The 10986-nt window shown below is 40.9% G+C and overlaps 2 long non-coding RNA genes across 3 annotated transcripts; one reads left to right on the top strand and one right to left on the bottom strand.

Annotated features, from left to right (window-relative positions):
* Nucleotides 1-237: 237 nt before the first annotated feature.
* LOC134466897 (uncharacterized) lies at nucleotides 238-2434 on the top strand. The gene is made up of 2 exons (XR_010038440.1): nucleotides 238-613; nucleotides 2150-2434. It is a non-coding gene; the product is annotated as an uncharacterized LOC134466897 (long non-coding RNA).
* On the bottom strand, nucleotides 2057-4779 carry LOC134467531 (uncharacterized). 2 transcript variants are annotated; one of them, XR_010038612.1, is made up of 4 exons: nucleotides 4730-4779; nucleotides 3441-3543; nucleotides 2466-2546; nucleotides 2057-2336 (listed from the first exon to the last, which is right to left on the bottom strand). It is a non-coding gene; the product is annotated as an uncharacterized LOC134467531 (long non-coding RNA). The 2 variants fall into 2 exon arrangements; XR_010038611.1 differs by lacking the exon at nucleotides 4730-4779 and having other exon boundaries at nucleotides 3441-3787.
* Between the last annotated feature and the right edge of the window lie 6207 nt (nucleotides 4780-10986).

The raw sequence follows: 10986 nt of genomic DNA, 5'->3' as shown, positions 1-10986 counted from the left end.
AAATATTGTTTTACATCCACTATGTGCACATCTGTAGAATCACTTTAATATGGTCTTCCACATCATGGTGATATTGTTCAATTCTGTTAGTGATTTTTGTATTTTAAGTCAATTGAAATGATGATGCCAGTCCTTGGGACAGGCGTTTTTACAGGGTGTGGACAGGTTTATAGCCATGAAAAGTAATAAAATGATACTTAAAGTTCCCATGGCATGAAATTTCCATGGTCTTTTGGGGCTTTGTATGTGTTTGCGGGGGTGTCAGGATGCTATATCCGCAATCTTTCTCAAAATAAAGCTGAAACGCGCCATTTAGGCCTCTTTGTTGAAAAGTCTCCTCTCCCTGTGCGTCGATCTGTTAATTATATGCAACAGGAGGAGGAGGGGGGCAGGAGGGGGAGTGTCGTTGATGAGCAGGGGCGGAGCCGCGGGCTAACGCTGTGTTGTGGTGGTGGTACGGCAGGCTAGCTGTTACCTAGAGTTAGCAATTTGCCCTAGTTAGCAATGGGACGTCCAGCACCTGATGGAACTTACTCTCGCTTGTTTTGACCGAAAGATGACACAATCTATTGCCTACCTGCTCATGGGCTTCAGTGCAGGACGCCTCAGAAGGGTGAGTTTGAAATGTTATGTCTGCAATTTTCGTTGAATGGGCAGTTATGAAGCACTGTTACTTGCCAGTAACTTTGTAATTACAGCAGCAATCATTCACCATGCAAGGACCTGGCAAGCACCGTCATAAATTACAATATTCTTTTTTTACATATGAGCAAACAACCCCATTTGATGTGTGTGATGCACGTTACTGGCATCGCAACTGTCTCTAAACCCAGCAACTTTCTCCGTGTGGTTAGCATGCAATTGCAAGTCCTTCCCCTTTGTAATGTTATGCCATGCAACACAAACGTGGTAAAAATGTTATAAATGAACGAGGGGGTAAGTTAGTTGTCAGGTTATAGTAGACTTTTACACCTTTGTTTACAGCATTGTTCTGTTTCACCACTGCAATGCTTATCATGCATCACAAGTCTGTTTGAGGAGGGCGGTGATGACATGACAAAAGGCTACTCTATACTAGTTATGATGTACGCACTTCCTCACCGGCTCATCATAAAATGTGTCTACATACAACTAATCTGCATTTGAACAGCTCCCCTGTGCACTGCCTGTGCTGGAGAATAGCCAGCTTTCCTTTGTCCAATAAATGGCATTAAATGCATCTATTATGCCTTGTATTCCAGTGATTCCCAACCTTCTTTGCCCTGTGTACCCCCTAATTAATTTTGTCACATCATGAGTACCCCCTCCTTCATGCTCTGTATGATCCTCTATACCAATATGAGTACACTCCATATATTTGTTAGCATCACATTTTCCACGTACCCCTACTGGTACACAACGTACCCCTGGTTGGGAGACTGTTGTATACAGTGGTGTAGTCTTGTCTATGTAGAGCGCGGGTATACCCACTTCTAAATTTCAGGGATTTCAGTATACCCACTTAAAATTGATTGATCCATTGTTTGAATAGCACAAATATATACAGTATACCCACTTCAAAAAATGCTCAAATATACAGTATACCCACCATAAAAAAGTAGACTACACCACTGGTTGTATACAATGGTGAAATATTCCATGCTCTGTTGACATCACATTTATCCATAGTTGCCAGTTAAGTTTCCATTGCGAAAATAGCATCATCTCATGTTTACCTGAGAGTAACCTGGCTAACAGTATCAGAAAACTGCCTTTTTTGTAATAAGGTTAGCTGCTAGTGTGGAAACTGAGACAATGCCCACAGAAAGAGATAACATTATGCTGCCTACCTCAGGTAGCATTACTTTCATTTGACGCCATCTGTGCATATAAGAGCAAACTTGCCATGTCTTATCTTTATCTGATCACTAAAACTTGGAGAGAAGGCAGGAGAGCCACAACGCATGCTGGAACTTTTTGTACAGAGTTCAAGATCACTATAAGCGGCTAATTCAATTATGCAGACAGTGTGAAGACAGTGTACACATTTATTTACAACAGCATCAAGAATATTAAATTGGAACATGGGAATATTTTATGGAAGGCAAATATTGTATTGAAAGAAGAACAGCAATAACAGTCTCTGTAACCATCTTTTCTATTTTTCCAGCCGTTTCAGGCATTTGTCCAACAGTGATTCGAGTGTTGTCTTGCATATCCATGCCGAGTTCCCCGATGAAGGACGTTGGGACCTCGATACAAGGCTGGCGGTGACCTCCTCTGGCTGGCTCGTCTGAACTGCGCTGACTTGTCTTCTAGGGCACCAACATTGCATTAGTCACGGGGTTTCCGAAGACCTTTCCACACAAAGCACACAGGAAAAGAAAAATATTGTTTAGAATGCTATGTCATTTTTGAATTATTGAAGTAACACTATTAAAATGTTATGTCAGAATTAGTTGAACTGAATTCTTTTCAAATCTTACCAAAGGTTGGATTAGCTTTTGATGTTTGCCGGTGGTTGGTGTGCATTTTCATTCTAGAGGACAGCCATCTGTAAGAAGTGTCTGCAGGTACAAAAGACAATGTGTGAACAGAGTGTCCCTCTTATTTTTCATTTGGTCAAGAGGGTGAGGGTTAGCCAGTTTCAAAGACAAACCTTGTTATTGTCATTGGAAAGGATATGAAGGGTTCCTTCCTAAAACACTGCAAGAGCCATTTTATACTAATGCCATGAATTGTATTGTGTAGTTATAATTACTTACATCAAGTCAAGTATCACCTGAAACCGTGTGTGTGTGTGTGTGTGTGTGTTGCATTGCCTTGTAAATCAAATATAGACATCTCAACAGAAGAGTGTTTTCAGGGGGCATAGTGCATTATCCCAGCTCATGTCTTCTACTTGCGCTTGTGGCCCAACAACCTAGCATCCATGGAGAAAATAAGTTTCCCTGCTATGCACAACAACTAATAAAAAAAAGACATTTGAATTTATCTTCTACGAGTTGTTGAATTGCCCATCTATCAGCATACCACATCATATTTTGCAAGGTCATCACAAGGCCACAAGCACAAAGGAGGATGAGAGTTTGGATAGTGGAAAGGAAACAAGGTAGGCCTACATGTTTTGCACTTTAGTGTAATCCTGCTTTTAAAAAGAAAAACAAAAACAAAAAAAATCAGGCGCTAGAACAAGATCCATCTTCTCACCTGCACAGCATATAAGGAAAGACAACATTCTTTGGAGCAACTTGTTCCAGTTAGACAGATGCATTTTTTTTAACTTTTTTATTTGGCTACAATGCTTACGCTTTTCGGCCCTTATGGCCTTCTTCAGGGCGTATAAATTGCAACCTTTAGTGCCTCTGCATCTGTCTACCTGGACCAAGTTTGAGAGCCCCTACACTGATGAGCACCACGGAAAAAAGGTGAAGACACAGAAGCACTCAAATTACTGGTACCTGCTTGTGTTTGGAGCAAATTGGATGATGACTGAATGGGAAGACTCCAACGTAGTGGTGAGGGTGGAGTTTTGCTTCATCATGTTGCTTTCTTCGGGAACTTCTGTAGATGAGAATTGCGGACATTAGGAAGAAATACAGAATATATCTTTCAATGATCTACAATAAGCCTCTCGAATTCTATACAAGAAAATGGTCTGAGTCAGAACAGAGACAGAAATGTCAAGGAAACATAAACCTAATATTCGACTGCATCTGGCTTTCCAAGCTATTCACGGATATGAATGAAAATGTGACAGACAGTGGGAGCAGGTTGCATAGCAACTCGTAACTCCACAGCTGCCTGCCCTGGAGCAATGCAAGATGGACAAGTGATCCGACTGCTGTATTCTGTGTACCCACCAGAGGTTATGCCAAATGTGTTATATGATGAAAACAAAAACGCAATCAAATGCCGTCACAACCACTAAATAGCAGCCTGTAACAACTGCTTGATGTCTGTGTTGTATGTGTCAGCTGAGCTCGTGCATTCACGCACATCTCGCTGAGTAATTACTGCAGCCAGCTACGTTTCAATGCAGTGGCCAGTAGCTCTACACTCGGTATAGTTAGGTGACCACATCTAGTCAAAGGCTTGCCTGGTCAAATGCCAATTCATGAGTTCGGTGTGTATCGCTAGTCACAACTGATCTTTCCGAACATACGGTTAGTTCTAACACCTGTTAGCTCAAGTTATAACATCCCTAGGTGAAAAACTACGAACACAAGTCTCCATAGGAATGAATATGTACAGCACCATGCACCACAGCCAACAAAAAGGGTTTCCTAAATAAATCGTGTTTTCACCAGCAACATTTTAAAATGCCTTGTTTTCAACCACAGGACCCTCCTTGGTCAACCAACGAAATGTTGAGAAATGTTGGTCTTGTTGAATCGGTGTTTAATAGAATAATTGTCAACATCACATTCCTTGTTAGCTAGCTAGCTGGATGCCCGTGTTATTTGACAGGGCAGGTGGGCTAACATAGCCGCTAGCCCGGTCGTCAAGGTTTCATTTCCATCGAAACTATTTAGTTAATTGTGCTCATGCTTGATGTACATGTAAGTTCAAAAGACCATGGTCATATTTTACAGTCGATTTCCCAAGAAAAACAAGACAGAGTATGGCTATTGATTTTGTAGCAGTGTAGCTTTCATGGCTAATGTATGGGGGTTTCCCCCCACAGCTAATACTGCAGGCTAGTTAGCCATGACACTGTTATACAGACTGGAAGCTTTTCATGACTTACTTGTTCAGGAGGCTTGGTGGTATTGATCCAGACTTCAGCGTCAGGTGTTGGCAATAACTTGCTCTGTATTGTCCCAGATTGTGAAAGCATTAATCCGGAAAATGTTCCCTCAGACATTGAACAGGCACGTATGTGGTGTTCTGCTGGTATTTATAGAGTTTTCAAATGAATGGGCGTGCTAGTGGGTGGAGAGAGGGCGTGGACGAGTTGAGAGCGAACAAGGGCATGACGTCATCTCGGGCACACACGAGCTTTGCGTCAATTGGATGCTGTGTCAGAGTTTGTTTACAAACTGGGAGGAACCTCCAGCACAGCTCGGTGTACACAGTAACACATTGCAAACCACTGGGATGGCTTCAGGAGGTCAGAGTAACTCATTTTAAGGCCCCAAAACATCTTAAGGTCAAAATTTTACGCCATGGGCACTTTAAATATTTCAAACAACTGTATTCGTGTGACAGACCCCTTGGCCATTACCTGGGTTCATTTTGTTTGTGAAAATTTAGTTGATTTTCAACAGAATTAATATTTTACTGCAGGGACATGTTTTTGCCAAACTTTCAAGAATCAGTGATATGNTGTTGAAAGGTAGGTATTTGGCTAGTTCACTACTCTTTTGTTGAATAAGAGGGGGAATTTCTTCTATTTTGTTTTTATTTCAGTTACTCAAGACATAAACAACCCTACAAAGACTTGCAACGGTGAGTTTCATACTTTTTAGATTAGATTAGATTGCCATTATTGTCCCCAAGGGGAAATTTGTTTCCACCACCATCAAGCAAGTTAACAGCCAACATGAAAAACAAAAAACACATACAATAGAGTACACAAGGACAAACACAAGGACATCAAGTGCAATATACATTCATACACAAATACTGTCATAAACACATAAGCCTACTCTCAACATACACACACAACCACTCATACATGCACTCCTACACATAACACAGGCATAACATAAGCACCCACTCACACAACATACCATGCAGCCATACTACACATACTACAGTATATGCATACATACACAGCCGGGGGGGGACCATGTCGGGTTATTGTGGAAGGTTGTTTAGTGCTGTGATGGCAGATGGGACAAAGCTTTTGTTGAAACGTGCTCGTCGCCATCTGAGTGTCCTGTACTGCCCATCGGATGGGAGAAGTGTGAAATGATGATGGAGAGGGTGAGTGTGGTCTCTGACTATTGACTGTGCTAGACATGTGACAGCTTTGAGGTTGAGGTCAGTTAGATTGTGTGTAGGGTGGCGAGTGATTCTAGATGCAGTGTGTGTGATTTTAGTGAGTTTGTTCTTGCAGCTGGTGTAGAGCATGCTGTAAGAACAGGGTGAGCAGTAGTGGTGTCAACAATAATCGATTCGGCGATGCAATGCAATGCGGGGCATGGGCGATCCAATTCAATGCGGCAAGTTCCAGAATCGATGCGGCAATTTTTTAAAGTTTCAATTACTTCCGTTGATATTTTCGGGAGCAAATGAATGTTAAATGAAATAAAAGAACTTCAAAGCATTGAAAACTGCAAGACTGATACAGAAAACAGCCAGTATATTCTTGCTCAATATCTGACTACTTGTAGTGCCTCATCGTGACAGATGAAACATTTGCTTTGCTTTCAGTAGAAATGTAATGCATTGCAATGCATTGTAGAATTGAATCAGATCAAATCGAATCGCTACCTCCAGAATTGTAATTGAATCGAATCGTGGGGCAGTGCCAATGCACACCACTTGTGAGCAGTACACTAGGATTGGCTGCATTGGATGATGCTGGAGTACAGGTGGGAAAGGAGATGAGGAGCAACAGAGAGGGTGGAGAGTTTACGGATCACATTAAGTCTCTGTTGAGATCTTTTGTGGATGTTGTTGACATGTTAATCAAAGATGAGTTTATTGTCTATGGTGAGTCCAAGGTATTTGAAATGTCTGACCTGTTCAACTCTCTGGTTGTGGATGGAGGTGGGGGTTGCAGGCCATTTCTTTTGTTTTTGTTACATTAAGTTCCAAAAAGCTGTCTGTGCACCACTTAGTAAAATGGGTTATGGATTGTTGGGAGGCTATGATTGAGTCGTCATTGTTGAGCAGACCTAGGATGGCAGTGTCGTCGCAGTACTTAAAATATGTGGTGATGGGGCAAGGGCTGGTGCAGTCGTTGATGTATAGGGTGTAAAGAAAGGGACTGAGACAGCAGCCCTGTGGAGCTCCCGTGTTGGTGATGGTGGTGGATGAAGTGACTGTGGTCAGTTGGTGAGGAAGTTGTGGATCCAGCGGATGAGGGGTGGGGGAATGTTGAGGTGGTAGAGTTTCTTGATCATCTGGTGGCGTTGGATGGTGTTGAAGGCTGAACTGAAGTCGACTAAGAGGATGACTGGGAAGTTGTCCAGGTTTTCCAGGTGTTGTAGGAGGGGGTGGAGGAGAGACGCTACAGCATCCTCCGTCCCCCTGCTGGCCCTTTATACTTGTTAACAACCTTTACGTTTTTTTTGTTTTCAATATATCTGATTGACTCACTCAGAAAAATACGGACATACACACACACACTCACTTCTACATTGTAAACCCCCCCCTATGGAAAAACAGGAATACAGAATATTCATTATATTTTACAAAGTAATAAGAACATAGAAACGCATGTAGAAGCTAAGCAGGCTAGCAGCTGTACAAATAAGATCGTATGAGATCTGTACAGCTGCTAGCCTTATACATTTCTGCCAGTAAATGTTTTCTGCAAGACTTTCACATTCATTCTTGTATAAGTATAAAGTATTTCGTTTTCCATATGGGTCATGACAAGCAACCAATCATGATCTTTCTTATCCTCATCCCCAGCTCATCCACCATCCTGTGATACTGACTACTGGAAAGGAGTTGGCATTACCACCGGTCTGTTCCTAGTAGGCCTATTCATTTTAGCATTGGTGCTCTTCATCAAACGTCAGTGGCTCTTGGAAAAGACGAGAAACTGCTGGAGTTCACCTGATCCAAACCAAGTCAATGGCAATGGGGAGGAACAGGTCAGTTTAGTACCCCTTTTTCAATATAGTGGCAAATAGTTTAACCAATTTTGTGGCAAATTTTGCCATAATGTGTGTGAAGCAGTGGAGTTTAACCTGTTTCGACAAGGGCAATGACAAGGTCACAATGTATTTCTACGTAACGTAAGGGCTGCAATGCCATAGTAATGTAGTACTATGCTGGTGTTTTCAGTGACTTAATACATTCCACGAGCAGAGAGGTGCATTATGGGGTTACAAAACGATTTTCAATTCTGGGCTGAATTTCGTAATTATCAGAAGAAAAACTTGAATGTACTGTTTACTAAATAATGCATTATTCAAAGTGTAATATTGTTCTGTTTTTCCTTCCATTCCAGATTCCAGAGCAAATTCCTCTTCAGGAGGAAGAGGGGAGGGATGGGGTTGAAGAAAACAGAGAATAGTCCATGTGACTGACCAACACTGCTCTCAAAGCACTTTGTAACATGGAGGGAATTTATTTGTACACCGTGTGCTGCTATGTGGCAAATGTTTACAGTGGCAGGAGGTGATAGGATGCATACGTCGCTGCTAGTCACTCGCTCAGCGAATTAAGTAAATAGAATGTCTGTGTTCCAGCGAGACGAGGAAGCGAGTAGGCGAGTAGGGCTACTGTACAAGCGATGCGATGTGGGCGGATCCCGAGTTGAAAATATTTTAACTTTTAATGAGTAGGCGAGTAACCAATTGTAATGCAGAGTTCGGTACCTCTCACGTATGCATTGGCAGTTAAAGCCGCAGGAACGTTTTAGCGAACGCTCCATAAGAGAGTGGTGAGCAAGCGAGAAGCTAGTAACTAGCAGCGATGTGTGTGAACGTAATGGGGATGCTGGTTCAAGTCTGGAGTCTACCCCACTCAGAAGTTATAAATAGGCCTTTGAAAAAAAAAAAAAAAAGACAACATTTTTTTATACAGATATAAATTAAAAGTGTAATTTAATTTGTTCAAATTTAAATGTTTTATATATATATATATATATATATACATACAAATGTATTTAAATTATGCATGTATTTATTACACTTAAAATGTGCATCTGAAGAGTTCAGATGCAAAACCCCCTAAGTGCCATTTCAGAAAATAATCTTAATTCATTTTTATTTAATACAAAGCTATCAAAATTGCATATTTCTTTATTTTATTTATGTAATATAACTATTTATATGTATTATCAAGTACATGATTGTAAACCAAACCAACAACGGGGTTCTCTAAAAATATAGAAGTGCCGATCTTCAGAAATGGAGTTAGGGGGTTTTGCATCTGAACTCTTCATCTGTTATCCAAATGTAGCCCAATTTTTTTTCTTTGAAACATAAGTAGGCCTAGTTATCTATATAGTTTTTTTTCTATGAAATTACTTTTAACAGTTTAGTTACTGGCACATATAGTGTCATTTTACCATCTAACTACTCTGCATTTAAATGAATTACGTCGCACTTACGATTAAAAGGTGCCAAACAAAAGTGAAAAAACTATGAAAGAATGTCTGCACAAATCCTTTTTCCTTCATAATGGTCAAGCTTTCGGTCTAGGAAGGTCATAGATCGAAAGCTTGGCCATTATAAAGGGAAAAAAGGATTTAAGTGTGCATACATGTTTCTTTCAGAATCTAACTACTACAATGGCAGTGTCCTTCCATGTACTTACCAAGATTTTACCTTTTCAGTAGAAAGCTGGTTCCATTGCTCTTAATTAGAAACTACAGCATACGGTAATTCCACTGGAAACTGCATCGTTATTTTGCTGTTTACTAGTAATAAACGGTTATTACCATGACATTACACTGAAATTACACCAAAATCACTATGAAACTACCACCTTATTAGCTATTCGTAATGCAAATTGTTACCGTTTTACCTGTCATTACTTCATCTTCTGTTTTTGAGGTGATGTAAATGTGACTGCACATATCTAGTATACATTGTAAATGTCAAAGATTAGTGTATTTTTGATGAAATATGTTTACACACTTGATGTATCATGTTACCCTGTAAACTGCAAAATAGGTCACCCAATGGAAGTCTAAAAGTGAAGGTTTTTTTTTTATTTAATGACACAGGGCTGTCCAGTTTTCAAGATTGTTTGGAGTGAGATTTAGGGGGGGGGGGTCAGACATCGACCCATCATCACCCATCGACCCATCGACACTAGGTTTCCCTCCAACCCAGCTAATTAAAAAGTTTGATTAGACCAAATACACTATGTATTCAATATGCTTAATCCTAACCAGTGCTCGAGTTGTAAAATAGCCTATAAGCAGCTGGGGATGGTCAGAGATTGATTCTAATTATTGGTGGTTCGGGGGTTTCTCCCCCAAGAAATTTTTGAAAATGTTGTTGTTGAAAGTGCAATTTTAACACAATGTGAAGAAGGGATGTATATTTTATAGGGAGGTCATTGTTGACCATTTTCATTGAGGGGGATGGTTTTAGACAATGTTCATTGTGGGGGGATAGCCTAAAATAGGCTACCTGTAGGCATATGTTCTTTATTGTGCATTGACATTATCAGCCCAAATTAAAATAAAATCCAATCACTTTTTTAGGCGTCAGACCCAAATAACACCCTTTTTCATTCAATACCATGATATCTCCAGCACTAATTGGTTCCCCCTGACTTCTTTAGCCTACTTGCCCTCTCTTCTACCACTGCCTCTGCATTTGACCACCTCCCATTCCTCTTGTCTCCACATTCAATCATGTTTGGGAGGGATGATCATCAAACAATCAGCTGGCTTTATAGCCTAGCTAGCGTTGTTAACCATTTTGCTCTCTTTTAACGTCCCTGTCAAGGAGTAGTGGAGGAGTGTCAACAGTAGCCTAACTAATACAAGTCTCATATTTTCACCTGTATGAAGTTATCACCTGATGGTCCTGGCTCCTGCGTCTCCAGTTCGCCTACTTGCAATTCGTAAATTTTACAGTTCTCTCTGAACTCTAAAGCGCGCGCTATTGGATGAAACTCTAATCCACTGCTCTGATCTGCCCGACAACCGAACAATCTATTTTCTGATTGGCTGAATAGCGTGGTGTGAGAAGGTGCTCTCCCTTCTCACTGTTTAAAGACACATGACATGCACTGTGGACAATTGGTCATTTTGTTCCGTGAGCGCTTAGCGCACGGTGGCTCTTTGGCGAGCTGAAGACGCACACATACGCATACACGACACAAGTCGTATCCTGCAATTGAACATTTATTTCTGACCAT

The sequence above is a fragment of the Engraulis encrasicolus genome, chromosome 17 (assembly GCF_034702125.1).
Source record: "Engraulis encrasicolus isolate BLACKSEA-1 chromosome 17, IST_EnEncr_1.0, whole genome shotgun sequence".
Taxonomy (NCBI): domain Eukaryota; kingdom Metazoa; phylum Chordata; class Actinopteri; order Clupeiformes; family Engraulidae; genus Engraulis; species Engraulis encrasicolus.
This window is presented reverse-complemented; position numbering and strand designations above follow the sequence as displayed.